The sequence below is a fragment of the Dioscorea cayenensis genome, unplaced genomic scaffold (genome assembly GCF_009730915.1).
Source record: "Dioscorea cayenensis subsp. rotundata cultivar TDr96_F1 unplaced genomic scaffold, TDr96_F1_v2_PseudoChromosome.rev07_lg8_w22 25.fasta BLBR01001263.1, whole genome shotgun sequence".
In the NCBI taxonomy this organism is placed as follows: Eukaryota; Viridiplantae; Streptophyta; class Magnoliopsida; order Dioscoreales; family Dioscoreaceae; genus Dioscorea; species Dioscorea cayenensis.
The window spans coordinates 22,851-35,689 of record NW_024087654.1 but is presented as its reverse complement, the minus strand read 5'-3'; the positions used below and the strand labels follow the sequence as shown (position 1 = coordinate 35,689).

The 12,839-nt window shown below is 43.4% G+C and overlaps 1 non-coding gene across 1 annotated transcript; it reads right to left on the bottom strand.

The window, feature by feature from the left end:
* Positions 1–8,427: 8,427 nt before the first annotated feature.
* LOC120256004 lies at positions 8,428–8,534 on the bottom strand. Its single transcript, XR_005535163.1, has one exon. It is a non-coding gene; the product is annotated as a small nucleolar RNA R71 (small nucleolar RNA).
* Positions 8,535–12,839: the final 4,305 nt, after the last annotated feature.

Below are 12,839 nucleotides of genomic sequence, written 5' to 3'. Positions count from 1 at the left end.
GGAAATTATCCACGCCCATGTGGAAATTCCGCAAGGGCGCGTGTAGCGTCCACACCGGTGGAGTTGCCCGATTCCAGCCCTATTTAAAGACGATTCAGCACCGATTTTGGTATTCGTTTCTCCATCTTTTCCCTAACTTGAGAGAGGGCTTCGGCTAGGGTTTTGAGGGGTATTGGCCAAGGTTTAGGAGAGGTTGGTAGGGGAGCTTCCGTCGAGGCATATTCTATACCGGACGAGGGAATCCTTGGACGACGAGCAGAGGACTCTCCACAAGACCATCGACATGACCATCGAGGGGGTTTCTTTATGGATTCGTTGCTTTTACATTCGATTTCTTTGATTGTACTTAGCTCCATGGAGAGCTAAACACCTAGTGGCTACTTGGGTGATTGTGAACCCTAGGATGTATTCGTTTCTTTGAACTTCTTTATTATGCTTTTCAATAAATTGATGTTTATTGTGAGTTCCAATCTTGAATGCTTGATTGTATAAACGTTTCCCCTAGAGTGACACTAGGGTTGAGAGTTCTTGTTGGTAACCTTGTGAGTGAGTGACACACCACGAGCGTTAGACAAAGCTATGTTGGAGAGGGTTGAGAGGGTGAGTCGAGAGGTATAGGAGCGTCCACTTTCCCCTCTGACGTGATAGATTCTACCTCCGTTCCTTGAGTTCTTTGCGGCCATAATAGAGTGAATGGTCTAAGGGATGAACCTCCGCTGGGGCCTAGTTGCGCATACAATGGAGTGAAGCGTTGAGGGGATCTTAGTGTCTAGGGCTTAATTGTGGCTAGGGACCTTCTGCCTGGACCAAAGGGTTAGGTCTATAATTAGGAAGCGATTTATCACTTGGAATCCCTAGAGCTCATTGCAACTTTATTCGAGTGCGAGGTTGAGAGGTTATTTAATCTCTCCTCCGGGACATGAATAGAGTTAGGCATAGTTAACCTTAGATTTGGGACTATGTATGTAAGGATTTCCACGACTCACCATTGCATTGATTAGGAAGCATAATAGAGAGTTCTTGCACTTGAAGCGATTATCCTAGGTGAAGCATCATTCGAGTACCCCATCTTTATCGATTGCCTTGCCTCCTCCTTACTTTTGCTCTCTTACTTGTTGCTTTTAATTGTTGAGAATTGAATCATTATCACACTTATCGTTGTTGATACTACACATAGCTAAGAATTGAATTAAGTGTCTTTACTCCCTACTCCTTGTGGATTCGACCCCGCTCACCCGGGATTATTACTTCGACAAACCTGTGCACTTGCGAGATATACGCAAGGGGACCTTGTCACACAGACCTACTGAGGACCGCGTGCAAATACCTGTATCTCAACCGGGATAGACTGGTGGCCTTTGACATTCCCAGTTCAATCTGCCCATGTCCACATAGGACCCTATACACATAGTCTGGAGTCACTGATACTGGAAAATCCACAGGTAAATGTCCATACTCCTCTGTACTGGTATATGCAACGTCATACAGGCCCATCCGAATCAAAAACTTAGTGACACTCATGGAAAATGGATGTCCGAATGCTCAAAACTTTATAGCATCCATAGTGTCAATTCTCCCATACCTCAACTCAAAAGACACTAAAACCTCGAGCGTCAATGCGCGGTAAGCCGGCTCACGAATCGTCAGTAACCTCCTCCAGCTTCCTACTGCTAACATATTATCAATCTCATCAGCTAGCTCATCACACCGCTGAATATTTCTCAGCCCTTTCAAATCCACAAAACAAGTCTGACCAAAACCAAGTGCTGAAAGTCTCTCAAATCGAGCTTGATGCTCGGGATTTGAGAATTCCATCTGTATTGGCTCGGGTGGGGTGACTCTGAGACACTTTACTTCGTTCTTCTTCACGTGAGGTGCCATACCTGTAGTACAAAAAGAGGAAAGATGATCAAAGAAGCTCAAAAGCAGTATACTGCAGAAGTCCACACGAGCTTGTGGAAATTACCCACGCCCGTATTTATCTGTAGAGCGTGAAAAATCCGCACAGGTGCACAACAATTCTCAAGAATTTAACTTAAAACCCCGTTTAGATGCTTTCTAAACATGCACCATGCATTGTAAAAATTAAAATTCGCACATACAGATATTTAATCTGTGAAAAACAAGAGTTGGCGAAAAAAAGAGGATAAAAAGGTTACTGATGAAATAAATGCGAAAACTCTGAAAATTGGCACAATATGTGAAGAAAAATCCTCCAAAACAACGATGAGAGGTCGATAATATGATCATAAATGGTTTTCAGGCGGTTGAAGATGAAAAAGAAGAGAGCATGCAAGGATTTTTTATAGGAAGACTCGCGCCTCTTGGATTTCTGCGCAATCGAACAGGCGTGCAGAAATTACACAAGCCCGTGCGCCTCATCAAGAGAGGTCCACATGGGCAGATGCACTTTTTTCATGGAGACGGGCCACTATTTTCTTCTCCCTAGCATTCCAATGGAGTGAAGCATTGAGAGGATCTTAGTATCTAGGGCTTAATTATGGCTAGGGACCTTCCATCTAGACCAAAGGGGTAGGTCTATGTTTAGGAAGAGATTTATCATTTGGAATCCCTAGAGCTCATTGCAACTCTATGCGAGTGCGAGGTGTTGAGATTGTTCGATTTCTCCTCCAGGACATGTATAGAGTTAGGCATAGTTGACCTTAGATTTGGGACTATGTATGTAAGGATTTCCACGACTCACCATTGCATTGATTAGGAAGCATAATAGAGAGTTCTTGCACTTGAAGCGATTATCCTAGGTGAAGCATTATCCGAGTACCCCATTCTTTATCGATTGCCTTACCCTCTTCTTACTTTTGCTCTTTCACTTGTTGTTTTTATTGTTGAGAATTGAATCAATTTCACACTTATCACTATTGATATTCCACATAGCTAAGAATCAAATTAAGTATTTTCACTCCCTACTCCCTGTGGATTCGACCCCGTTCACCCTGGATTATTACTTCGACAAGCCCGTGCACTTGCGGGATATAAGCAAGGGGACCTTGTCAACTATCAACCCTAGTGTCACTCTAGGGGAAATGTTCATACAATCAAGCATTCAAGGTTGGAACTCACAACAAACATCAATTAATTGAAAGCATAATAAAGAGATTCAATGAAACAAATAGAATGCAAAAAAAATATAATGTAAAAGCAATGAATCCATAGAGAAACCCCCTCGATAGACGTGTCGATGGTCTTGTGGAAAGTCCTCTACTAGTCGTCCAAGGATTTCCTTGTCCGGTATAGGATACGCCTCGACGGAAGCTCCCCTACCAACCTACTTCCAAAGGAATGACGATGTCGGAGCCATAGAACCTCTCCAAAACCCTAGCCAATACCTCTCAAAACCTTAGCCAAAACCCTCTCTCAAGTTGGCGAAAAGATGGAGAAAAGAATGCTGAAATCGGGGCTGAATCGGCTTTAAATAGGGCTGGAATCCGGAATCCACACGCCCCCTATGGGATTTCTTTGGAATTGTGATTTTCGGTGTACTTTTGCTACTACAACGCTTTTCTACAGTGCTGCTACAGTTGTAACCAGTGCTTCTATAGTATTTTTGCTTGAAGACAAGCAAAAGCTTAAGTGTGGGGGTGTTTGATAAGTGCTTGTGCGATAAGAATGCGAAGAGTTCTTTCCTTGTGTTGAGCATTACTATTCTCATGTTTTAACGCTAATATGAGTGTATTTATGTTACTTTTATGCAGGTAGGGTTGTGAGGCTAAATATGAGAGAAAGAAGCCAATGTGGGTCATAATGCACCAATTTGGAGGAAATCTTACTAAGGTTCAAACGCGAAGACATAGGTCGGGTTCGAGAGGCGAGAATGTTTGTCAACCTCCTAGAATTCGACTTAGCACAACTATTTGGAGGGTCACAAGGACAGTTACATTCAAGCATTCTGACTTGTGCATGAACAAGATCTCCACTAACATGTCCGTTACTGAAGATGCAAAGCGATCCACGACGTAAACGTGTGTCCGTTTGCGCTACCTCGATGAAAGCATGGATTCTGTAGTAGGGTAATGTAGCAAGAATACTGTACCAGCACTATTCATAGCCGGCCGAGAAAACCGAAAAATAGAGAATCCACACGGGCGTGATGAAATACCACATGCCCTTGTGAAAAATCCACAGGGCCGCTCACACGGACGTGTGAAATCCCGATTCCAGCCCTTAAAAGCCGATTTCAATGCTGATTTCGGCATTCCTTTCTCCATCTTTTCCCCAAGATGAGAGAGGGCTGTGGCTAGGGTTTTGAGAGGTATTGCCTAGGGCTTTGGAGAGGTTCTACGGGTCCAATATTGGCCGCCGTTTGGAAGAAGGTTATTGAGAGAGCTTTCGTCGACATCGATCCGGCGAGGTGTATAATAGGCCTTACAAAGGGACCCTTGCGATGAGTAGAGGACTCTCCACAAGACCATCACCATGACTAACAAGAGGGTTTTCTATGGATGCTTTATTTTTACATTCGATTTCATTGATTGTATCTAGCTCCATGGAGAGCTAAACCCCTAATGGGTACTTGTGTATTTGTCAACGCTATGATGTATTCATTTCATTGAATCTCTTTATTATGCTTTCAATTAATTGATGTTTATTGTGAGTTCCAATCTTGTATGCTTGAGAGTTCTTCTTAGTAACTCTTGTGAGTGAGTAACACACCATGAGAGTTAGACAAAGCTAGATTGGAGAGGGTTGAAAGGGTGAGCCAAGAGGTAGCGGAGCGTCCCTTTTTCCTTCTGGTGTGATCTATCCTACCTCCACGTCCCAAGAGTTCTTTGCGGTTATAGTAGAGAGAATGGGTGATAACTGATAAGTGCTTGTGTGATATGAATACAAAGCGTTCTTTCCTTATGTTGAGCATTACTTTTCTTTGGTTTTTACACTAATATGTGTGTTTTTATGTTACTTTTATGCAGGTAGGGTTGTGAGGCCGAGTATGAAGGAAAGAAAGCAATGTGGATCAAAATGCACCAATTTTGGAGGAAATCTTGCTAAGGTTCAAACACGAAGACATAGGTGGGGTGTGAGATGCTACAGTGTGTGCCAACCTCCTCGTATTTGAGTTAGCACAACCATTTGGAGGGGCACAAGGGCAGTCACACTCAAGCATTCCAACTTATGCACATGGAACAAGATCTCCACCAACTTGTCCGTCATTAAAGAAACAAAGCGATCCACGACGTGAACGTGTGCCTGTTTGCGTTACCTCGATGAAAGTATGGATTCGGGAAGTATTTTAGGACAGGTACTGTAGAAAAGCGATGTAGAAAAACACTGTAGCAGCACTGTTCACAGACAGCCGAGAAAGCTGCTGAACAGAGAATCCACACAGGCGTGGGGAATTTTCACACGCCAGTGTGAAAAATCCACAGGGGCGTCCACAGGGGCTTTTGGATCCCCGATTCCAGCCCTATTTAAAGCCGATGCAACCCCGATTTTAGCATTCTTTTCTCCATCTTTTCCCCAACTTAAGAGAGGGCTTCAGCTAGGGTTTTGAGAGGTATTGGCTAGGGTTTTGGAGAGGTTCTATGGCTCAGACATCGCCATCTCTTTTGAAGAAGGTTGATAGGGGAGCTTCCATCGAGGCGTATCCTATACCAGACAAGGGGATCTTTGGAAGACGAGTAGAGATCTTTCCATAAGACCATCGACATGACTATCGAGGGGGTTTTCTATTATTCATTACTTTTACATTCTATTTTTTTGATTGTACTTAGCTCCATGGAGAACTAAACCCCTAGTGGGTACTTGGGTATTTGCGAACCCTAGGATATATTCATTTCTTTGAATCCATTCATTATGCTTTCAATTAATTGATGTTTATTGTGAGTTCCAACCTTGAATGCTTCATTGTGTGAATACTTCCCTAGAGTGACACTAGGGTTGAGAGTTCTTGTTGGTAACCTTGTGAGTGAGTCACACACCACGAGTGTGATAAGTGCTTGTGCGATATGAATGCGAAGCGTTCATTCCTTATGTTGAGCATTACTTTTCTCGGGTTTTTACACTAATATGTGTGTTTTTATGTTACTTTCATGCAGGTAGGGTTGTGAGGCCGAGTATGAAGGAAAGAAGCCAATGTGGATCGTAATGCACCGATTTTGGAGGAAATCTTGCTAAGGTTCAAACGCGAAGACATAGGTCGGGTGTGAAATGCTAGAGTGTGTGCCAACCTCCTCGTATTCTAGTTGGCACATCCATTTCGAGGGGCACAACTGCAGTCACACTCGCGCAGTCCGACTTATGCACATAGAACAAGAGCTCCACGAACTTGTCTATTATTGAAGAAGCAAGTGATCCACGACGTGGACGTGTGCCTGTTTGCGTTACCCCGATGAAAGTATGGATTCGGGAAGCTATTCAAGCTGGCCGAGAAAACAGGAATTCAGGGAATCCACATGGGCGTTTGGAAATTATCCTCGCCCATGCGGAAATTCCACATGGGCGTGTGAAAAATCCACAGGCCCATGTAGTCGCTCGACTCCAGCCCTATTTAAAGCCGATTCAGGCCCGATTTCAGCATTCTTTTCTCCATCTTTTCCCCAACTTGGGAGAGGGTTTCGGCTAGGGTTTTGAGAGGTATTGGCTAAGGTTTTGGGGAGGTTATACGGCTCTGACATCGTCATTCCTTAGGAAGAATGTTGGTAGTGGAGCTTCCGTCGAGGCGTATCCTATACCGGACGAGGGAATCCTTGGACGACGAGTAGAGGACTTTCCACAAGACCATCGACATGACTATCGAGGTGGTTTCTCTATGGATTCATTGCTTTTACATTCTATTTCTTTGATTGTACTTAGCTCCATGGAGAATTAAACCCCTAATTGGTACTTCGTATTTGTGAACCCTAGGATGTATTCATTGCATTGAATCTCTTTATTATGCTTTCAATTAATTGATGTTTATTTTGAGTTCCAACCTTAAATGCTTGATTGTATGAACATTTCCCCTAGAGTGACACTAGGGTTGAGAGTTCTTGTTGGTAACATTGTGAGTTAGTGACACACCACGAGTGTTAGACAAAGCTAGGTTGGAGAGGGTTGAGAGGGTGAGTCGAGAGGTACAAGAACGTCGCCTTTCCCCTCTGACGTGATAGATTCTACATCCGTTCCTCGAGTTCTTTGCGGCCATAATAGAGTGAATGGTCTAAGGGATGACCCTCCGCTGGGGCTTAGTTGCGCGTGCAACGGAGTGAATCATTGAGGTGATCTTAGTATCTAGGGCTTAATCGTGGTTAGGGACCTTCCACCTGGACCAAAGGGTTAGGTCTTTAATTAGGAACAGATTTATCACTTGGAATCCCTAGAGCTCATTGCAACTTTATGCGAGTGTGAGGTGTTGAGATTGATCGATTTCTCCTCCGGGACATGTATAGAGTTAGGCATAGTTGACCTTAGATTTGGGACTATGTAATGAAGGATTTCCACGACTGACTATTGCATTGATTAGGAAGCATAATAGAGGGTTCTTGCACTTGAAACGATCATCCTAGTCAGAGCATTATCCGAGGACCCCATCTTTATCGATTGCCTTACCTTCTCATTTACTCATGCTCTCTTACTTGTTGATTTTACTTTTGATAATTGAATCATTGTCACACTTATCACTATTGATTTTTCACATAGCTAAAAAGCGGATTAAGTGTTTTTATTAACTACTTTCTGTGGATTCGATACCCGCTCATCGGGAATTATTACTTCGACAAACGTGTACACTTGCGGGATATACGCAAGGGGACCTTGTCAAATTTTAGGTGCCATTGCGGGGAGTAGGCGTTTAGAGATACTTTGCACTTTATTTTTCTTAGCTATTTTACCATACATTCTATTTCCGATCTTCTTATTCTATCATCGTTCTGATTTATTTTTCTTTCTTTTTGGGTGCAGCTCCAGGTTATGACCCGAGGGAATCCCTCAATATTGGTTGAAGGAGATCTTGAGCTTGAACGTACACTTAAGAAAAAAGGGAAAGAGCCTGTGCAAGAACAGTCTAATCTAGCTGATTTGGAAATGGAAGGATCTGAAAACATGGCAGAACAGAATGAGCAACAATGAACATTATCTGATTGTGCCAGACCTTCAGTGTTGGGGACACAATCGAGTATTGTGCGTTCCCCGATTACAGCTCAGAACTTTGAGTTGAAGCAGGCATTCATCCACATGTTGTTGCAATCCGCACAGTTCAACGGTTTGGCCGAAAAGGATCCAAACAGTCATATAGAGAGTTTTCTCGAGGTGTGTGATATGCTGAAGATAAATGGAGTGACGGATGATGCCATCAAGTTGAGAGCCTTCCCATTTTCCCTAAAGGGGACAGCGAAGCAGTGGCTACACTCATTACCTAGAGCATCAATTACCACATGGGAGGAGATGGTAGAAGCTTTTCTAGCCCGTTATTTCCCTCCGGGAAAATCAGCAAAGATTAGGAATGAGATTTCATCCTTTATTCAGTTGGAATTGGAGTCTTTATTCGAGACATGGGAAAGGTTCAAGGAGCTCCTGAGAAAGTGCCCGCAACACGGATTCTCGGAGTGGATGATTGTTTAGACCTTTTATAATGGTTTGAACCCGAGTACAAGGCAACTCTTGAATGCAGCAGCAGGAGGTACCTTAGGTAGCAAGACCCCCGATGAGGCCCATCAGTTAATTGAAGAAATGGGATTAAATTGCTACCAATGGAATGCCAAGGAGAAGAAAAAAGTGGCCGGTCTCCATGAAATAGATGCGGTAACTTCATTGGCGGCTCAAGTGGAAAATTTAAGTAAGAAGTTAGATCTTCTAACTTCAAATAGAGTGGCGGCCATGACTAATTGCACCGGGTGTGATGGAGGACATGCTCCCTCCGATTGCACGATCTCTATCGGTGATGTTTCTTCGGTGGAGAACGTTGATTTTTTAGGTAATGGCATGATACCTCAAGGAAACCCATATAGCAATACCTACAATTCAGGTTGGAAGAATAATCCCAATTTCTCATGGAGTAATCAGGGTTCACAAAAGGCCATTGGGCCACCGGGTTTCCAACAACAACAACAACAAGCCCCTCAGGTGGAAAACATAGTCTCAGGTTTGGAAACCAGAATGACTAACTTAGAGAAGCACTTGGCTAGATTTATGCAATCTGAAAATGCAAGGTTTGAATCAGTCAAGGCTACACTTCGCAACCACACCGCTTTTTTGCATAACCTTGAAAATCAGGTGGGGCAAATTGCGAAGTCTCTCTCTGAAAGGCCACATGGAAGCTTGTCGAGCAATACAGAGACCAACCCTAGAGAGCATGCGAAGGCGATCACTTTGAGAAGTGGTCGTGAGGTTGAAGGTAGGCTTCCGAGTGAGATGCCAAAAGAACATGCACCCGAGGTTATAGAGGTAAAAGAGGGGACGAGCAAAGAGAAAGAGGTGGCACCCCCAGCTTTTAAGCCAAGAATCCCCTATCCCTCTAGATTGAAAAATGACCAAGGGGATGAATAGTACAAGAAGTTCCTGAGTTTGTTCAAGCAGCTCCACATCAATATTCCTTTTGTTGATGCATTAGCCCAAATGCCTAAGTATGCGAAGTTCTTGAAAGACTTGTTGACTATAACAAGAGGAAGTTTGAGGAAAGTGCTTCAGTGATTTTAGATGCTTCATGCTCGGCGATATTGCAAAAGATCATGCCGAACAAGAAGAAAAAACCGGGAAGCTTCATCATTCCATGTAATATTGGCAATTTAGGTGGGGAAATGGCATTAGCGGACTCAGGGGCTAGTATCAATGTCATGCCATACACTTTCTTTCAAAAGCTAGGCTTGGGCGAGCCTAGGCCTACTCGGATGACTTTGCAACTAGCGGACCGAACAGTGCGACATCCGAGAGGCATCATTGAAGACGTGCTTGTTAAGGTGGACAAGTACATTTTTCTGGTTGACTTTGTAGTGCTAGATGTCGATGAGGATGCGGATGTACCCTTGATACTTGGGAGACCGTTCTTGCGGAATTCCAAAGCATTGATTGACATGGACGGCGGAGAGCTCACATTGAGAGTTGGAGATGACAAGCTCACATACCGCCTTGATGAAGCTATGCGGCATTCCCTTGATTTCAATGACACTTTATACTTTGTAGACACTACTGATGAAATTGTTGATGAATAAATGCAGGAAATGTTCAATCCGGATCCGTATGAAGGTTTGTTCGACCAAGAGGAGTGACATGAAGATGTAATGATGCCTAGATCGATGGTAGAAGTACCATCTACCCCGGGGATCTTGAAGAAGGTGCTCTGGAAAATGAAGAGGGCTAGGAGACGCCACCGGAAACACTCCAAGGCTGTTGGAGATGTCCGTGAATGGAAGTAGTTGGATGAACCATTGCTAGGTGGTCCCAAGCCAGATAATACACCCTCTACTTTCAATAGATTGTGCTCATCATGCTTTCAAGTCATGGGTAAGATATGAACCCCCGTGAGGTAAGACAAGGTACGTCAAGCTTAGTGATGTTAAACAAGCGCTTCTTGGGAGGCAACCCAAGTGTTTTATGTTTCTAATATTCTAGTTTAGTTTGTTTGCATGAATAAATTATTAAGTGTTGGTGTCTTGTCTTTTAGATGCTTGTGCTGAGATTTTCTTGTAGGCTTTGAGTATTCATCATGTGTTTTCAATTGGAATTGGCGAATTTATGTCGTTTGAGCTCTATTTCATGTTTTTCACTTGTGAAATTTGCATAATAGGGCAGTCTCGAGTGTGTAAACATCTTCGAGATTTTTTTCTGCGAGCACTGTAGATTTTTTTCTAAGGCATCCAGAGAAACACAGGGCGTGTGGAATTTCCGCACACCCGTGGATTTGTAGTACGAGCTCATCTAGAGAAGGCACAGGGGCGTGCGGCTGCCCCTGTGAATGACCATGTGACTATCACATGCCCGTGGGTAATTTCCGCATGGGCGTGTGAATTCCCTGCGAGTTGGGCGGATTAACCCGAGAGCACACGGGCGTGGACTCGCCTCGCAGGGCGACCTGTGAAAACCGTGCAGGGCGTGGGTAATTTCCACACGCCCGTGCGAAACCCTGAAGAGGAGTTCTCTCCATCCCGAGAAGGCACAGGGGCGTGTAGAACACATGGCATTTTTCTCAGATGTCCAGGGAAGCCACAGGGGTGTGCGGCTGCCCCTGTGGATCGAGTGCACAGGCGTGGGTTTTTTCCGCACGCCCGTGCGAGAGCAGTCAGAGTCGAAGGAGTGTTTTCCCGAGAGCGCACAGGGGCGTGTGAGCGCCCCTGTGGCTCTCTTGTAATGGGGCGCACGGGCGTGGGTAATTTCCACACGCCCGTGTGAATGCAAAGAATTCAAAGAGACGCGATTTTTTCCTTAAAAACCTTGTGAACCATCTCATTCCTCATCTTCAGTCGTCTAAAAACTACTTCTGACCATCTTCTCGATCGATCACCGTTGTTTTGAAGGATTTTTCGTCTCATATCTTGCCGATTTTCAGAGTTTTGGCATTTATTTCATCGGTATCCTTTTTTCTTCGCCAACTCTTGTTTTTCGTGGATTAAATGTCTTCACCTTGAGGCGTCTTTACCTTCTTTGTTCTTATTTTTCGTATTTTATTTTTTGCATTTTATTTTGGATTGGTATACTCATAAAGGATTTTTCTTCTGAGTTTATTTTCATTTTGTGGTCTCGAGTTGTATTCATTGCTCTATCTTTTGTATACTGGAGTTGTTTTTATTTTATTGAGCTTCACTGACCCCCCCTCGTGTATGCGTGCAGATGGTCTTGTCTTCTTGGGAATAGAGACTTAGTTATGGGCACGGCCAAGGTACTGAGGTACTTGGCCGTGTAAGCTTCACAACCCGTTGGAACCCTACTCCCAATGAACTAGCTTCATCAAACGTCACACTAGGAGTCAGGGGAGTATTGTTTTGATTGCTTCTCCCACATTTGCTTTTAAATGATTTATATTTTGAGTGAGCTTGAATGTGTACATTGGGGACAATATACAACTTAAGTGTGGGGGGGAGTTTCATAGTGCACACATCTTTTCTATTGTTCTTGATTGATATATGCTCACATAGCCAATGGTGGTTCACCTTAGTTGCAATGATTGTATTCTTGAGTTTAGGAGAATTTTTAACATCGAATGTTTTCATGCTCTAGTTCTGGCTTGAATTTTTAGGAGTTTTTTGCCCGATTTATACTTAGTGCACTACTCACTCTTTGAACTCTATTGGAAACTCATGTTCAATGTTAAAGGGACTAGTTAGGTTTATTTTCTTGTGCTAAAAAAAAATGGAAAACCAAAATAAAGAAAAAAATAGTTTTATTATTTATTTGTGCTTGTTGGCTGGAAAGAGCTACCACTTATGTAGTATGAAGCTACTCTCATAAGTCGGATACTAGCTATGCCCTAATGAGAGAAAGAGCTATCTCATAGGATGAGTGAAAGCTACCACTCCGGTATAAAGAGCTACCATCTCGAAAGTGTGAAAGACACCTTAGCGGCCGCTTTGGAAAGGGCTACCTTCGAGGATGTGTGAAGCTACTACCATCTTTGAAATTGTTGTCACTTTTGTGGATAAATAAGTCCCTTGTACTTAGAACTTTGAGGAGTATACCTTGGGTTGTTTTTGAGTGAGTTCACACACGTATATGATTTCGGGTTTTCTTTCCTTTTTGATTCAAGTTTTTAGCTAGACCATTGATTTTTCGTATTTAGTGTTGGAATTTCCCTTACTTGTAGAATGCTCTCTTTGTATACTTTGGTGAACCTAAGGCCAAACACTTCCAATATCTTCTTCATTGATGCACATAACGTTTTTAATTTTTGCTTGAGGACAAGCAAAAGCTTAAGT